Source organism: Gnatocerus cornutus, chromosome 1, assembly GCF_029298725.1.
Source record: "Gnatocerus cornutus isolate USDA-ARS CGAHR chromosome 1, icGnaCorn1.1, whole genome shotgun sequence".
Lineage (NCBI taxonomy): Eukaryota > Metazoa > Arthropoda > Insecta > Coleoptera > Tenebrionidae > Gnatocerus > Gnatocerus cornutus.
The window spans coordinates 37,635,527-37,653,544 of NC_142233.1; the positions used below are offsets into that span (position 1 = coordinate 37,635,527).

General features: G+C 34.2%; 1 protein-coding gene across 4 annotated transcripts in view; it reads right to left on the reverse strand.

The window, feature by feature from the left end:
* Positions 1-18,018, reverse strand: part of Ppn (proteoglycan-like sulfated glycoprotein papilin) — a 105,618-nt gene that overhangs the window by 86,524 nt on the left and 1,076 nt on the right. The gene's annotated exons all lie outside the window — the stretch shown is intronic.

The window sequence follows — 18,018 nt, forward strand, 5'->3', positions numbered from 1 at the left end:
AAGGTAAGTCGACCTTCATGCAATATAAATGAGCTGACAAGATTGTCTTTATGCAAATTGATAATGGAATTTAATTAAATTTTTGATTTTGCCAAGTCACAGGCTCGCCCTTGACTGCATTTATTATTAAGGCGAGCTCCCACTGGTTAGCTAATCATCTTGTAAATTAAATCGTGCGTATTATAAATTAGGCAGAAGTTCTTCCTGAACACCAATTCCAATTCGTTTGTCGAGAATCTGAACCAGCCGCAGTCAACAACCCTTTCGGAGTTCTGAAAACCATTAAAATTCCTGGCCATCTGCAACTTGTAGTCTACCATTTTTTACCGGCTTAGACAAATCTGAAGAAGCGTTCGGCAGATATCTCGTCTGTTTCGGTCCTCTATTGTAACTCCCTCATGGTAGCCACTAACAAGCTGCCTTGGGTTTCTTTCTTTGTCGGTCACTGTTTCAAAAATACAACTGTTTATTTTTTCTTTCCGAAGAAACTCTCGTTGTTTCCAATCAGTCAAGAAACTACTAACGTTTGTAGTATTTATTTTTGTGCAACTAGTTACCAAAGCTTTCAGGTACTTTACTCGTCTTGTTAGCGACTTAAACAGGTACGCTGCAATTGCTTTACGATGCCGTCGTGTAAGATGGTAATCTCTAAACGAACATAATAATCCGAAAATTATGTAGCAGAAAGAGCACATAATTCCTACAACTCTGCTTATTAGCGAGCTTTGGAAAGAATGGCAAATTGTAGTCATCGTATCAATAGGGTTCTGGAAGATTAAATTAGCACGAGAGTTCGAATAATAGTTTGTCCTGTCAACAAGTTTACACAGGGTCTAATCATCATATTATATGGACTCTGGGATCTGTTTCGATTTTTTTTTCAGCGCCATAACCCGAACAACGCAGTCATGTGCTGAAATTCCCATCTTCAATTTACATAATCACTCACGTACTGACCGTAGAGACTAAATAATTGGAAAAAAATTTAAAGGAAAATAACACAAGAACAATATAGAAGGAACAATCCAAATTTTATTCTCTCATTATCTGTCGACTATAAACTATAAATATATTTCTTTGTTCCAAGAACTGATTAATCATTGAATGGACTATTTTTTACTCATTTTGCAATTTTTACACAATCCAAGACGCCAAGTCAGAAAGTGCATATTCAAAGTCGATAAAAGAACACTAATAGATGTAACCCATCTTAAGATCGCTGGACGTTTAATGAGGTACTTCAAGCACAAGTCACTTGTCCAAGAAGCGAAGAGAATCCTCCATGCACTTGATTAACATAATCAGTGATTTTCAAAGGAAATACGAATTTAGATGCATTAAAAAAACGATCGCAAAAGCTTTGAACTACGAAACGTATGTCGTAGCTTAATATAACAAAAATTTCAAGTTCATTGTCCTTTGGTGGGTTGGTAAGTACAGTCAATTAAAGGTCGTAATGTTATTTAGTTTCTTAAATGCCTCTGGTATAACAACAAAGGCTTCATCATTAAATTATATTTTGACAGGCAGCTGTCAACGCTGACAAACCAACTAAGATATGAAATTGTTTTTCATTTGAACGAACCAGCTAAGCGGTAATTACGCTGCAATATCAAAACTGAAAAATACAGTTAAAAAAAGTAAATTTTTCAAAAAATTATTTTTATTCCCTCGTTATGGTTAACTGTTTACTCTCCCAGAACACATTCAGAGACTGACACCAGATGGCATAAATATAACAAGCTGTTTTTCGTGAAAATGAGGCATCAAACACTTGCCATTTGCGTTCATTTATAATGAACTGGCATTCACCCAAAATCAAATAAACGTCAAATCACTCAAAAACTTCAAGAACTATAGAAAATTAAGAAATAAAATGCTACTTGGGCATAAATTCTAGAGGTAAATCCAAAGAAATCTGTTTATGGGAGTTACACAACACGTTCTAGATACTGTCATTAAATTACTTCACTCCAGGACTATAATTAATCGTTCATTACCTCATCACTGTTTTTCACACTTTATATTCTCATTACTTAGTGTCAGGACTTAGACCAAAAGATGAACTCGATGTGGTAATTACTACAAGATTCTTTTTTCGAATTTGCCGCTTTAATAGGTTCATAAGAGTACCTACTCAATTTGGAGTCGTTTATACAAGGTGTTTATAAATGTTTCTAGCATCAAGGGTGGCTATGAAATGTCAAAAAAATTTGCCGCTGATTCCAAATATGGGTTTCAATTTTGCAACTGACATTTGCAGTTAACCTCAAACATGGAGCAAAGTAAGTTTTGAGAAATAAACTGTTCTACTCCTTGTAAAGAACCTATACCTATACCTAGGTGTATGTGAGCGCGCAGTGTATGTAGACTTTAGGGTAATTAGCGGCCGTTGGCAATACGTTTAAAGTGGGGTAGGAATGCAATTCATCGAAAATTGATAAACTTCATCGTTGTTATTATTTCTGTCAAGTGTCTGTCATCTGATGACAACACCAGTGCCAACATACAGTCGTAAAACTACCCTTTCACAGTACAACCCAATACATTTGGACGAATAATGACCTTGAAATGTGGTATTCAAAATAAATAAAGTGTTAGTTGTGGTTTAAAACCTGAAAATCAAAATCTTGGACACAAAACTGTAACTGAAACGTCATTGACGTAAGTAATATTATAAATAATTTTCAAGATAGTTATATTCATTAGTAATATCTCGAGTGCATGTCAAATTGTCGACAAATTAGGAGGCAATTTGGCATGCACGAGGGGGTATTTTGGCAGACTATTTCCTGAGAAAAATTTCATCGATACTAAAAAATTCTGTTTCTTTTAAATTTTTAAACGATTCTTGACTGTAATCACATTTTCATTGACCGGTATCCAAGGGGTTTGTTGTGACAACAATTTTGTAAAAAAATTCGCGTTTTGGCCAGAATACAGAACAAATAATAAACAAGTCAAGAGAGCGTATAACCCCGTATTTTCAAAAACAGCGCAAGGAGGGAGTCACAGATTGACAGAAAAGAGATGGTTAGTGCAAAACACCACCGACCTGAGCAAATGTTCAATCAGGTATTTAAAATAGTGCACGATAACAAAAGACTTCTTCATTCTAATTTTTCAGGCTTTTCAAATTGTTAAAAGAAAAGAGAGGACCGCACATTACAGGCGAACGTCTCTTCTTAACCATTAATCCGTCGTGGGAAAAAGAAACTTCAAAAGGTTTTTTTTTAAAACTGCCCTGTAGGACGAGGCAAGTAGCAGAAGCTATAGGAATTGACACGAAAAGAGTAAAAGTATCAAATCACTCCAACCGTGTAGCAGCAGTTACCCAACTTGCGAAGATTGGTGTTTCAGAAAATTTAATTATGAAGGTTACAGGACACTCAAATCATGCTTTAATAAAGAGTTACTTCCAAGTAAATAGTGAACATTACGAGGAAATCGTTAAAGAAATGATAACAGCGAAATAACAGGAATTGATGCAACCAGCAATGAAAACACATCGGTTTCAACATCAAAGAAAGTTTTATATTCAAACTGTGTCTTTAACAATTGTTCATTCTCTTAAAAGAAATAAAATTTTAAATTTAGTCTTTTTATTCATAAATGCCGGATCTGATAATATGCACTAATGCAAATTATCGATAATTGCACTAGTGCAGTATTATCGCTAAAACTTGATCGTGATTGGTTGAAAATAAAACATTGCAGCTTTCTGATTGGCTTAAATTTTTCGAAGGAAATAGTCACTATGAAAACAAAGCGGCAAAATAGTGTATGACCGGAATTCCACCCTTGATGCTAGAAACAATTATAAACACCTTGTATAGTATATCCGGTGAGAGATTGGGACATTTCGACAGTTGACATATAGGTTGGCAGCAAATTATGCTACAAAATACACTAAAAACACTAAATTCCTACGCGAAATGGGTTGACAGGGTTGTCAGTAACTAGGGTTATTTTGTTATTTTAAATTTCGCGCGTATAGTACACTTTTTATTGCGTAGATTTAGTGACTTTTCTGTCATTCAAACTCTCACTGTATGAACTATAGGTACAAGGTGTTTATAAATGTTTCTAGCATCAAGCGTGGCTTTGGAATTTCTATCGTATACTATTTTGACGCTTTATTTTCATGGTGAATATAATTATCTTGAAAATTATTTATAATGTTACTTACTTCAATGACGTTTTAGTTACGGTTTTGTGCCCAAGTTTTCGATTTTCGGGTTTTAAACCACAACTCGAACAGTTTATTTCTCAAAACTTACTTTGCTTCATGTTTGAGGTTAACTGCAAATGTCAGTTGACAAATCGAAACCCACATTTGTAATGAGCGGCACATTTCTTTGACATTTCATAGCCACCCTTGATGCTAGAAACATTTATAATATAAGAGAACTCAAAGTAGGAAATTTTGTTTTTTAAGAATTGGTAGAACTAATTAGTCTGGCTGTCACCCGTTTCCTGTCAAGTTCTTGGTCAATTTCACCATTACGGATTTTAGGATTTGTGTTTAATAAATTGCTGCGTGAATAATAATATAATAATATGATATAATATGTACCTAAATATAATAGATGTGAATATGGGTTGTGAGGTTAGGTTAAAATTCAGTAACAGTGAAACTCAATAAATGTCAAATTTTAAAATCAAATGAATTTGAAAATCAAGTGGCAAGTCGTGGTTACAAAACCATTACCAATCGTGTAACACGAAAACTCTTAGAATTGGAAAATTTCAATTTTTTATTAAAAAAAGGGTGCAAATTCGAAAAAATAGTATAAAGGACTTGTTTTATAATGGCATTATAATCGCCTCCGGCTCGTTTTGTACACCGTTTTGTGCACCAAATTGTCCATTATAAAACACGTTCTTTAATGTACTATTTGAGTTCCAAAGTTTAGTTTCAGTTCCCAAGAAATTAAAACGAATATCGAAAGCCAAAATTATTCAAATCCTCGTTAAGTACGTGAATTATGATTTGAACTAATTAGGATGATGAAAAAATACGCCCAATTACTTTATCACTTTACTTCATCTTCCCTAGATCTTCGTTTATCGTTTGCTTGGGAATGCACCTTGAGACGTCAAGTCCGACAACCAGTTGTGTGCAATTTTAACTTAGTAAAGCACGAAATCTCTTTTGATCAATGAAAGTAACGATAAATTGAATTCCAAGTCCTTTTACAACAGCCTCTTATATTTTTACATTTTACGACTCAACTCGAAGCTTTGTGAACATGTTTAATGACAACGAGGTTATTAGCATTCCGACTTGTAAACACCGCGAGTGTCATCGTGCACGTTATCGAAGAGTGGGAAGATTCCGAGACGCGCTGTCTACCACTCCAACCAAGCAATTTCACTTCACATCCAATAAATAAATTCCTCTGTCATATCAAACAGGGTCTTATTACCTTGGTAATATGAAGACAATAGCTTGTTCTGAACGAATTTTACAACGAGACATGCCAGAATAAACTTTTTATTGGTCACCTTAATGACTCTTTTATATTTCAGCGCCACACCTACCCTATAAACCCCTTTAGAAACACAGCATGTCATGTAACCCTTGCTAAGATTCTATAGGAGTGTTTTTTACTATGAACCCGTTAAATTCCCATCATCTCTAGTGACATGTTCTTGAAGGTTATAATCGAAAGATACACAAGAATTATTTAGCACCGGGTAGTCATAAAAAGCACACAATGTGGAGGCACGAGCCAGAGCTTTGCGAAGGTTCTTTAAAACAGGTAAAAGGCCGTTATACCGTTGCCAACATTGCATGTTATTTAATTGTTTGCTTTATGTAAACATTAAAGGTCGCTACCGTTGGAGTACAAGTGCATTGCTCGAGTTGGACCTAACTGTGGTACCTGTTGCTAATAACTAATGTGTGGGTTTAAACCTTCATCTTGATAATGATATTTATAATACTATTGGTTCTTTCGTACCGAAGGTGTGTGAATAGCACATATGTTCTGGGGTGTTAAAGTTAGAACCTATTTAAATTGACAGTGCAGAGTTAGAATGCAAAAACAGTTTCATTGATTTTTTTTTAATAGCCACAATAACCATTTATTGTTTACGGGAATGTGTAATGTTTTTTAATGTTCAAAAGGAAAATCTTTATGGTTATTGAAGGAATTGCTCATTTCATTCTATGCACAAGAATATTCTCAATGGAGTTATATCACCTTTTGAATTCTAATCGTACAAATTCATATTAGTATATTATGAAACGCGTTTCATAATAAACACTTTGCCGCACGCACGTTTTTAAGTAAAGTAGTAAGTGCGGCAAAATGCATTATGAACAAGTATCATACGGTATTTTTTCATTTTCGCCTTATTTTAAACGAAAAAACTTAATTTGAAATCTAGGGAATTTTAGGGTAGTTGGCATTAGCAAAATGTTCGAGAAAAAAAATCGAAGTAGCCAAATCCAATTTCAGTCAGTTTGACAGGTGTGACGTTTTGAGGTTACCGGAGCGCAAGAGAGCCAAGAGAGCAAAGAAGTTGATCATGATCATGATGGTTCTCTTGCATCCAAAGAGTTTTTCTCCGATGAATTATTAAGCCAAGTATAACAAGAAATAATAGTGTATTGATCGATTTATCATGGATTATCAAAACCAAAATCTAAATTGTCAACGTTGACGGCAGGGTGACGGTTTGTCTGCTGCAAACCTAAGAAAAATATAAGTTCCTGGAAATATTGGCACGGGATTGGTCCGTTACGATACCGAAATACGCTCAAACGCGTATCGAAATATCTTCATTATGAACGCGAAATAGAAAAATAATGTTTTAGTCATCTTGCATATTTTATTATACATATCGTCGCTGTTAATACATATTTTTAAGGACAACATTTTATAAGAGATTTTCACTAACTTTAAAATGCTGCCACCAAAAATCGATGAAAGTATTGAGAAATCTCATGATGTGATAATTGGAACTGAAATGAAATACAGTCAGACCTCGCCGTTCGCGGGGGTTAGGTTCCACAAGAAATCCGCGAACCGCAAAAACTACGATGGACAAGTAGTAAAGTCCGTTTTTTTATTAAAAAACCACCAACACCGCACTCTCCCAGCACTTTACAACCGGCAACATCGCCGGTAGTGACTTTTTGGTGATAAAATCAAATAGTTTAACTGCCTAATTGACATTTTGATTACACAAAACGGCCTTTCAGGCCGTGTCGAGTCTTTTCACTACTAAATCCTTTGATTTGCAATCCAACAGGCTGTAAAAGAACGTTTTTAACGGAAACACTGCCTAATTTTCAGAAATGTCAAAAATTTGACAACTATTTTCTCACCAAAAATCTCCCTAGGCAACGTTGCCGGTTGTAATGCAGAAGAAGATTGCGGTGTTGGTGGTTTTTTGAAAAAAAAACTGACTTTAGTTTAGATCAAATGTAAACAAGTAAATGTACACACTAATGGACATAAATGTTAGTCCCTTGGATTTGATGTTGATGGTGATCTCACTCTTAAAAAAACCTTATTGTTTTCTAATGTTTTTCTTTTTAGTTTAGACAAAATTTCGCTATAAAAAATATAAAAAATGATGAAAATCTATGCAAATCATAATTGGTTTGAACCGCGTACTTTGATGCGAATTTTTACACTCACAAAAATTCGGGCTTTTTACAATAATTTTGAGAGGCAATGAAATTAATAGTAAATAATCGTTTTGTACCTCATTTGTAGATGATTTATTGACTTTTGTGAGATTTCATGCATAGAGGAAAAGATTCAAATATCGACTAGGGTCTAAAATCCGACTAGCAAAGTTTAAGGTACAAAAAAAGGCTGCCACCCAGTGAAATGAGTCTGAAACAGTGCATTAGGTCAATTGAAATACAACCGTTCGAGTTAGTACTTTTCAGTGTTATTGTAATTTTATCATTAATTTTGTATGATCTACAGGCAAAAAAAAGTGGTAATCAAAATTTAGATCTTCTCCTCTATTTGCGGCAAACTGTGCAGGCATTTTGCCAAATGAAGTGTCAAAAAAATAATTGTCAAAACTCTTACATCTCATTTTCTGTGATTGTGAGAAAAATCTTGTTTTCTACCCGTGCGTTAAATAGTACCATTTCGCAAATTTCGCAAAAGTAGGTGTTTTTTGAACAGATTTTGGTTCAAAAAGTAGCCGTTTAATAAACTTTGTCTATTGCACACATCTTACATGGAACCACAAATCAGCTGTCAAATTTTAATTATTTAAACATTTTCTAAAGCGTAAACTCGTAAACTCTTGCTTTAAACCAGCCACTCATGCAATAAAGAATGACTGTTTAAACTTGTATCCTAATAGATATTTACATAAGGAGTACGGAAAGTGACCAATTTCGCACGAGTGCAAGAAAGACTTTCCGACGAGTTATGTACATTATTTTTCTTTTTCTTTCTTTTTTTATTTTGTATATAAATATCTATTAAAGTGAGTTAAGATATCCTAGAAATTACAATAATTAATTAGGTTGAAGTATGTGGTCATAAAAGAAATAATTTATTAGATTATGATATTATGAATAAATACTTTACATACTTTGTTACATCATGGAGTCAGAAGAAATCACCTTATCATCTAAAGTAAACAATCAAATTGATTCTTTTAGAATAGTGTAAATAGTTATGTTATGCAAATGTTAAAAGTTAATAAAAAAAATTTAAAAGGTAGTTAAGAATAATGTTAAAAAATATTAAGAATTTTAAGATGTAATTAGAGGTAAATAAAAAATTGGAGTTACAAATTTTGGATTTTGAACCGGTTTACAAAAGCTAAATTAAATTTTTAATTGAAATTATAGTATATTATGTCATTAAGAGTAAAAATGAAGCTTTGTGAGCTGAGCTTGTTCGTGTCTGCCAGACATTAACAGGCGAAGCACACAAAGCCATTTTTGCTCTGAATGGCATATACGATTTTTTTTGCAAACAATAAAAAAAAATGTTTTCATGCAGAATCGTAGTGCAATGGAAACATTTCTATGGTTGCGGTGGAGCCCAAGCATATAAAGTGCTGTGTTCTGCTTAAGCATATAAGTGAAACGTATACCCTGACAATCGAGCTAGATAATGTGTCACTTTTATGACGTTTGAAAAAACTTTTTCTAGGCGACTTAAACTGAAAATGGACTTTTTAAGCCTCAAAAGTGGCCTAAAAGTAAATCTTTTCTGGCCGCAAACATTTTTGCCGATCTATGGTGGCGCCATCTATCCATAGTTTTGCATATTACATCACGATACCGCTATTACCCCCAATTTTATAAGTATTTGGGTAAAATCAAATCGAAAAACTGCAATAAAGTGCAACAAAGACGTGTTGAATTATTGAAAATGAACACGGATAGCAGTGCTGCTGCAACAACATCAAAAAGCACATCAAACCCAATTCACACAAATTGTGAAGCTATACATGCTGAAACTGCAAATGTAACTTTTCTGAAGGATTCAAAAATATTTACAATTATTCAGTTGTTATAAATGATTAAATCAATAAATCATAAATAAAAATTAATTAACTTGTAAATTTAATGATGTCGCCTAAAAAAATCTTGTGTGTATCACGACCAAAAAGTGTCATTTTGCCCTCGCCTCGGCCATTAAAAAAAGACTCGGCCAAAAAAGAAACACTTTTTGACCTTGGTACATAAATAACTATTTTGTCCATATAATTATGTTAGAAATAGAAAACATGTGCGACAAGCAGCAATTGTATGGCGGTTTCTCGTCCTCTAATCACTTATAATAACTTGTAGTAACGCTCTAGCGTGGCCCAAATCCGCGCATATTTCTAAGGAAAAAAAATCAAAAAATAAAGCAATTCAAATATACCGCCACATTCTTGCCAACCCTGGCACAACTATATCTCTAGGCGGCAGCCATACTTCATTACGTTTTGCGCGCCCAAACCGCAAGTGTGTTTGTCACTATATTCAGGTATTAATTCGTTTTTTTGTAGCTTTAGAAGCAAAAATGGACAAACATAAACAGCATAGAGTCACCTCCGACTCAGAGGACGAGCATGTTTCCCGCAGGAATTTTGCAAAGCGCTTGAAAACCCGGGAATTGAGGTTAGATGAACGGGGCCATCCAGAACCTCAACATCGTGGGTTTTAGGGGGTTCGCGTGGCGATCCCAGTCACATACGGGTAAAGCTCTTGCAGAGTACAAACCCCAGAACCCCGCACTATCCACGTGGCAAACCTCTTTCACCCCAAATTCGTGGATAGTGTTAAAGTGGCATCAATTAACTCCAGTTTCTCAAGATTGGAAATAAAACTGTCGAGTTGCTGGGGCCGGAAATCCTGAACACTCTTGGAGAGGACCCATCACGTCCCCAGCTTTAAGAATTTCAACTGCATCAATCTTCAGTAAAACGGGTCCTATGGTCCTAGGGAGACAATGATGTCCAAAATAGCCACTTCAACAAATTGCTCAGTCCTCAAAGCCCCGTAAGTTGGTTCAGAACGTCCTGCTGTCATCTGCCAACAACTAATTGCTGTCATCCGCTAACAAACTACGCCAGGATTTGACTTTTGCAGGTTTCCAAAACCAGTTGGAAAAGGTAACCGTCTTTCAGGAAAAAACGATGACAACAATTACAATATAAGGAAGGAAACTATGAGTACCATGAACCATGTAGACTCATGTCGTTTACTAACTGACCCCTGTCGAAATTATCCGTCGAACGACGGCAAAGCTTACTTACTTACCCTTCAACATCTGTAGGACAGGTTGTAACAGTAGTACTAAAATGTATTTTATTCAACAGATGTACAAGTCAAAGTAAACAATACAGACAAAGATGTATTACATACTGTTGAAAGCGTCGCCTTAGGCTTATGCCTCTGTAGCGCCGTTGTAGCTGTCCCTTCCATCAAACCAAGTTTTTTGTTCAGGTCTATGAGAACGTATCAAAATGGCCAGGGCTATGGAGCTAGCACGCCAAACGTTCAGGGTGTCTCTCAACCAAGGTTTCCAGCTAGGTTTGTTCAAAGAAAAGGGGGGGGAGTAAGCGAACTTAAGGAGACAGCCATGGGCATCGTTAAACCGGAGAGCCTCGTCGTATTGAACGAGAGAGTCGTGGTACAAGACGGAAATATACCGTAAGTATATTCGTTGTAGGTGCCACAGCACTCTTCAGAAATGGAAACAAATTACCAATCACTTGGTCATTTCTGATGGATTAAGGGTTAAAAATTCCCTTTCTTAAAACTCCATAACAATCTGGTTCTTCAATCACTAGTCTCTTTAACAAAACACATAGGAATTTCAAGGCCATTGACGATTTAATTCGCAAGGGGACAATCTGATTATGGAACCTCACCCCAAACTACCACTTCCTAGTAGAAAAGCCCTGTGACAGTAATCGGTTCATACTGAACCCTAGAGAGCTGATAAACATTGTTGATCCTTTTCATTTATAATGGAGGACTATCGTACAGAATCAAGTCCTTGAAGCGAAGTAATTTTATGGCAAAATTAACCTATTTTGTTTCCGTTCGTAGTGGACACCGAAAGTATCTTTCAGATTTTGGTTTCAGGATATACTGTATGAATTTGGCTGGTTGATTTTGAGCTGAACTCAGCTCTACTGGTTTTTTACTAAAATAATGAAACTCGTTGCAATTTGGCTAGGAAACAAAGGCATCCTCTGTATCATCTATTTAGATGTTACCCCGATAGGATACTTGAAGATACTCACACACAGTGTTCATCCAATCCGATACTAACAACAACTCTATTAGAGGAACTTGGTTTCATTACAAACAGAGACAAAAGTAATCCACTTCTCTTCCAAGACAAATTTTTAGGTCGTCGTTTTTGATACTATCAACATTCTTATTCTTTTACTTGACGACAAGAAAACTAAAATCTCCAAGAAGATTTGATGTTTTCAACGACACTTCACATGTACCGTTGGGACATTTACTTATTGGTTAGCACTTTTGGTATCAGCATATCCAGCAGTAAAATACGGATAGCTCTATGTGCAAATTTTTCAAGGGGAATTTACTTATTTTTCACCAAGTCCTCAGAAAATATAACTCCAATATGTTGATTGCTAAAGCAGTTCACAGGATCTTGAAGGGTGGCACTCGAATATTGCAAAAGCATATAATTCAATACGAAATGAATCATTGGAAATTGAAAGTACGCTGCATCCAGCTCAGGTCGGGCACTATGGCTGGTGGAGTTCTATGTTAAAAACTAGGGTGACGAGGGTGACGACGCAGTGACCAAACTGTTCGTACCGACTGCTGGTTACAGAATCTGGTTTTTAGGAGTTTGCAGGTATAAACTGAGGATATATGAATGGTTTTTTTTTTTGTCTTGTGGAATTTCCACAGTTAGGAACTCCAAAATAGAAACAAAAATGTCGCTGAGGCTCAGCAATGAACCAAAAACCCTTTACAACAATGATCTTGAACTTTTGACAGTTATTTAGGTACCAAGTGCTTCGTCAAAGTTTGCGAAGCTGTAATGAGGTAATGTTTTTCATTGAGAAAGGACAACACAACAGTCTTCTCTTACATAAATTGAATAGGAATTCACAACTTTTCAGGCTAACAAGAAGGATTGCCAATTTTGCGAGCATAGGAAGATGGTTGGATGCTTTGTACATTTCTTCTAACGAAATGTTTTCGCTGATCTCGATCCTTGAATGATCTCGATGGAAACCAAATTATACAATTTTTAATCAGATTGTACAGGTTTTTGGATCAGTTTGTGTTCAATTTGAAATACCAATATGATACATATTTTTCGTGGCTAAGAGATTTAAATTCCTTAGCGATAGATGCATTTATTTACAGTAACTTTGACAAATTTTTTCTTACTCTAAATAGATCTTTAACGACCAAGCTGAAGGCATATTAGTGGTTCCCAACTGGCCGTTACAAGCATGGTTTTGATGCTGAAGTAAACCTTGTTTTTTAGTATCGATTACAGATCAACACACACAATTGGTGGTAGGACTATCGTGAAAAGAAGAAGGAGAATGAAGTCATGCTTGTCTTTCCTACAAAATGTTTTTATTTTCAAAACAATAGTTACGATGTCACAGATCGGCACGTTGCTTTGTTTGGTTATACCAGATTGTCTGTCATTATCCCCTCTTAATAATATATGTACCTAAAGGATCTGTAAGTTGAGAACAGGAAAGTTCAAATATGAAGACGTATGGATGCAGCTTTTCTCAAGTGCTTCAATATATCTTATTTTTGGTTTTAATTCTAAAATCTTAAATTGTTTCATTAATTTGTCCTACAAGCGAGGTAAACACTGACTTTTGGGTACTGCTCATCGGGTGCAAATTTTTTGTTACCAAAATGGAGAGGATAAAATCAAGATTTTAAATGCATTAAACACTAGCTCACAAGCGGATATTCACCCCTGTTACAGCTTCTCTTTTTTTAAGAAGATGAAAACTCACTCGTAGCGTCCATTTTACTACGTTACAAGAGTTCATTCATGGAGGTATTGAATATTCATTCTTAGGTACCCAGATAAACCTCAGGAAGGCAACTAGTCAAAATATCAGTAGATGGATCAAGAGTACTCTCTCTCTGCAGCTGGTATTGATATTGAGAAATATTCTCATTTTGCAAGACATATGTCTAACTTAGTTGTTAAAAGGCAGGGAATTTCCATAGATGTAATTTGGAAGACCGCTGGTTAGGCAGAACAATCCTTGTCCTTCGAAGGGTTTTATAATTGACCTGTACAAGGTACATACCACCTTTGGAAGGAGCATAATTAATGTAGGGTAGCATCACTAATTTTTTAGTAAATCCTTTAATCGTATTCATGTATTCTTCCACACATCACTAAATATTTTTATTTTTTGATGATTGTCTAAGGGAAAAATCGCAACGCAGCTTTAAACATCTACAAGTTATTATAAGTGATTAGAGGACGAGAAACCGCCATACAATTATTTAATCAAATGAATTTAATGAAATTCGATTATAATTGTATTAGGTTTCTCGTCCGAATAATCACTTCCCTCCCATCCCAACATATCTGCCCCAATTGGAGACGTTGCAATTTTAGCTAAATAGGGCTTAATGCTTTAAACATAATGAAGTATGGCTGCCGCCTAGAGATATAGTTGTGCCAGGGTTGGCAAGAATGTGGCGGTATATTTGAATTGCTTTATTTTTTGATTTTTTTTCCTTAGAAATATGCGCGGATTTGGGCCACGCTAGAGCGTTACTACAAGTTATTATAAGTGATTATTCGGACGAGAAACCTAATACAATTATAATCGAATTTCATTAAATTCATTTGATTAAATAATAATATTTTATACGATTATTTGTTTAAATAACGATTATGGGAAAGAAAGTACAACTAAAAAAATTGCTTTGACACACAATCGTAAAGACTGTCATTACTATAAGCAAAATAGCCAGTTTGTATTATTTACGACTATAAAGAGGTGTTTTGTTCGTAATTCATTAATTAAATATCATGACCGTGAGTCTTCGTTTTTGAAAAAACCAATACTTACACCACATGAGATGCGCTTAAAATTAAGAACAAAATTAATTTCATTAAACTGATTACAACTCTGCTGCTTCGAGTTAACTCTAACTAACACAGAAATTGCACCATAAAAGAGTTAATATTAGCGTGTAATAAAATCTGACTTCTGCTAATGAATTTTTGTTATTGCAAGTGCACAAATTCATGCACTTGAATGTGTAGTGCCGTTATATTGTAACGACAACTTGGCCATTTTATAACACTTTTTGCAGAACACCCACCAATATTAAACACAATTTACCCTTTCATTAAACTAGCATTAAATTACAGAGATCAACGAAAACACTTTATATCATCAAGCATAGCAGGCTTTATTGCTTAAAAATTAATGAGTTAAATGTTTTTTTAAATGATCTTTGTAAAGACCGCTGCAAGGAAATACTAATTCCAATAATAACGTGACCATTAAACTTTATTGTTTTACAATAAGAAAAGCAGCACACATCATTAATATTCTTCAGCTTCAATTTGTTCACAGGAATGAAGTTTCTCTTGTCGTTTAAAACAGATTCTGTTAATTGAGCATACAAAAAATCCGCGAAATCTCTGGATGAAATAACCGCAAACGCGCCCGACGACGAAGATTAATTAAAATGGTACAATAAAGAACCATAATGAGTTGCACCATTCAAATCTTAACCCCATTGAAATCCTCTACTTCGAGGAACCCCACCGGATGGTGTCGTGTTTCTTCATTTTTTGCACCAGACGTTCTTGTTGGACGTCCAAGGCCACAAATTCGGACAGAGATGCATTGTCTGTCCGTCCGTCCAAATGGTCATAGCGCATAATCTTGCATTTGAAGTTCTTTGAATCAGTCTCTTGCATACTAATTTCTGCTAAAAATTCGCCAGCGTTACATAAGAGACCATACAAGACACTCATCCTTCATAAGAACGTCGTAAAAATCCATTGAGAACCTGATTGGATTTCGTTAGCACCCAGGATGTCAAATTTAACATTCCTTTCGCCAATTATATTCAAACGCATGCAAAAATTAGGTCCTTGTAAAGAACGTTGAACAAATCGACTGCACATAATATTTGATTTGACTAGGCAAACACGGATCAATGCCAACCAACCTCGCGACTGTTGGATTTTTGTTTCGAGTTTCTTCAACTTAACGTGAATTCTTTCATGTTCCATGCAAATATCAAATTTGTAATGGTTGTTTGACACGCTGCAATTTTTCATGCAATTTAATTTTCAGACCTGGAAATTTAATGTAGTCATCTCGCAATTTACATTTGTTATTATATCGGGGAGACATTTATGCAGCAAAAAGCTGACTTAACTAAAATGAACCAGCGTTCGATAATGAGTACGTTTAAACACCTACCATTATGTAATTTCATTATTATTATTAACCAGATAATGTTATTTTGTTCTGTAATTGTGTAACAAATAAATGCGTGTACACACCGTTATTATAACACAATAAATTGGTGCAATTTGTTGCCGAAGGATTTTAAAATCGACGATGCCTATATCATATATACATAACTAATAACACAATAATCATTTATTGCTGGATAAATATTTGACTAATTAGTTGTTAAATAATAAAAGTTACAAGTTTGTTCGAAAAATTAATTTGCTTCCGGTTCTATCGATGTTGACGATTTTTTTTATTTTAATGCCTTACTTGATAAATAAAGATTACTTCTGTGAATAATCATCCATTATCATCCATCATCCATGTACAAGGTGTTTATAAATGTTTCTAGCATCAAGCTTGTCCTGTCTCAATGACAATCGAACTGACATTTCAAAAACTTCATTCATAGGTGGTTTTACAAAGACAAAATTTTGAACTTGTCATTTTGTCTTACTTTTCATCCGCCGCAACTGTACAAGGTGTTTATAAATGTTTCTAGCATCAAGCGTGGCTTTGGAATTCCTGTCATACACTATTTTGCCGCTTTGTTTACATAGTGAATATAACTATCTTGAAAATTATTTATATTGTTACTTACTTCAATGACGTTTTGGTTATGGTTTTGTGCCCAAGTTTTCAATTTTCAGGTTTTAAACCGCAACTGGAATAGTTTATTTCTCAAAACTTACTTTGCTTCATGTTTGAGGTTAACTGCAAATGTCAGTTGACAAATCGAAACTCACATTTGTAATGAGCGGCAAATTTCTTTGACATTTCATAGCCACCCTTGATGCTAAAAACATTTATAAACACCTTGTATTAGTTTTCGAATTTATTTAAATTCTCCTATTTAAATAGTTGTTGAGAAAATAAATATACAGGGTGATTTTTTAAAAATGGCAGGCGTTGTAGAATTTTTATTTATGTACCGATTTCAAAAATTTAAAAAACAAATTAAATGGTTTTTAATTTCCTATAAACTGATGATTTTAAAAAATTTTTAAATGTCTTAGTATTTTTTGGGCGATACTCAACTTATTTTAAATTGGCACCCATATTTTTTTTTCATAATTTGGAAGATATTAATTTTCGTGATTCAGAAATGTCTAATATGTTCTGCTTTTACAAAAAATATTAAAAAAAAAATCAAAAATGAAAAAATTTAAGCAATAAAATTAATAAAATATAGGTGCGTGGTGTCAAATAACACAATATCGTTATTGTAATGTCAAAAAGCAGCAAATAACAGAAAGAACAAGTTTTCTTTCAACAAGATGGGGCTACACCTTACAATGCACAATGCATTTCTCGTAGGTGTCAATTGTGCAATGAAAAAAACGAAATGGCGTTTCAACAGTTTTTTAATTAAATTAGGTAGATTCTTTTTCTGATTTGTAATTATTATTGTCTTTCGTTATTAATGAATTCAAAAAAATTGCCAATCCTTTCTGTTATTTGCTGCTTTTTGACATTACAATAACGGCATTCTTTTATTTGACACCATGCACCTAGATTTTATTAACTTTTATTGCTTATTTTTTTTCAATTTTGATAATTTTTTTTTAAATATTTTTTGTAAAAGTAGAACATATTACACATTTCTAAATCAAGAAAATTAATATCTTCCAAATTATGAAAAAAAAAATGGGTTCCAATTTAAAATAAGAAAGTTGAGTATCGCCCAAAAGATACTAAAAGACATTTAGAAAATTTTTAAAATCATCAGTTTATAATAAATAAAAAACCATTTAATTTGTTTTTAAAATTTTTGAAATCGGTTCATAAATAAAAATTCTACAACGCCTGCCGTTTTTAAAAAATCACCCTGTAGAACAAGAAAACATAAGTATCAGGTCGTTCTAAAGCAGTGCCATATATTTTCCACACCATCTCAAGTAATGGTATTATACATATATACTTTTTTTCGATTTTATTATAATAGATATTAATTAGTATAATGAGTTGCCATTTATTTTTTATCTTTAATTTTAATTGAAAGAATGAGTTGTGAGGTTTTAATATCTAATATTTTACTTTTTTTTTCTCGCGAAACTG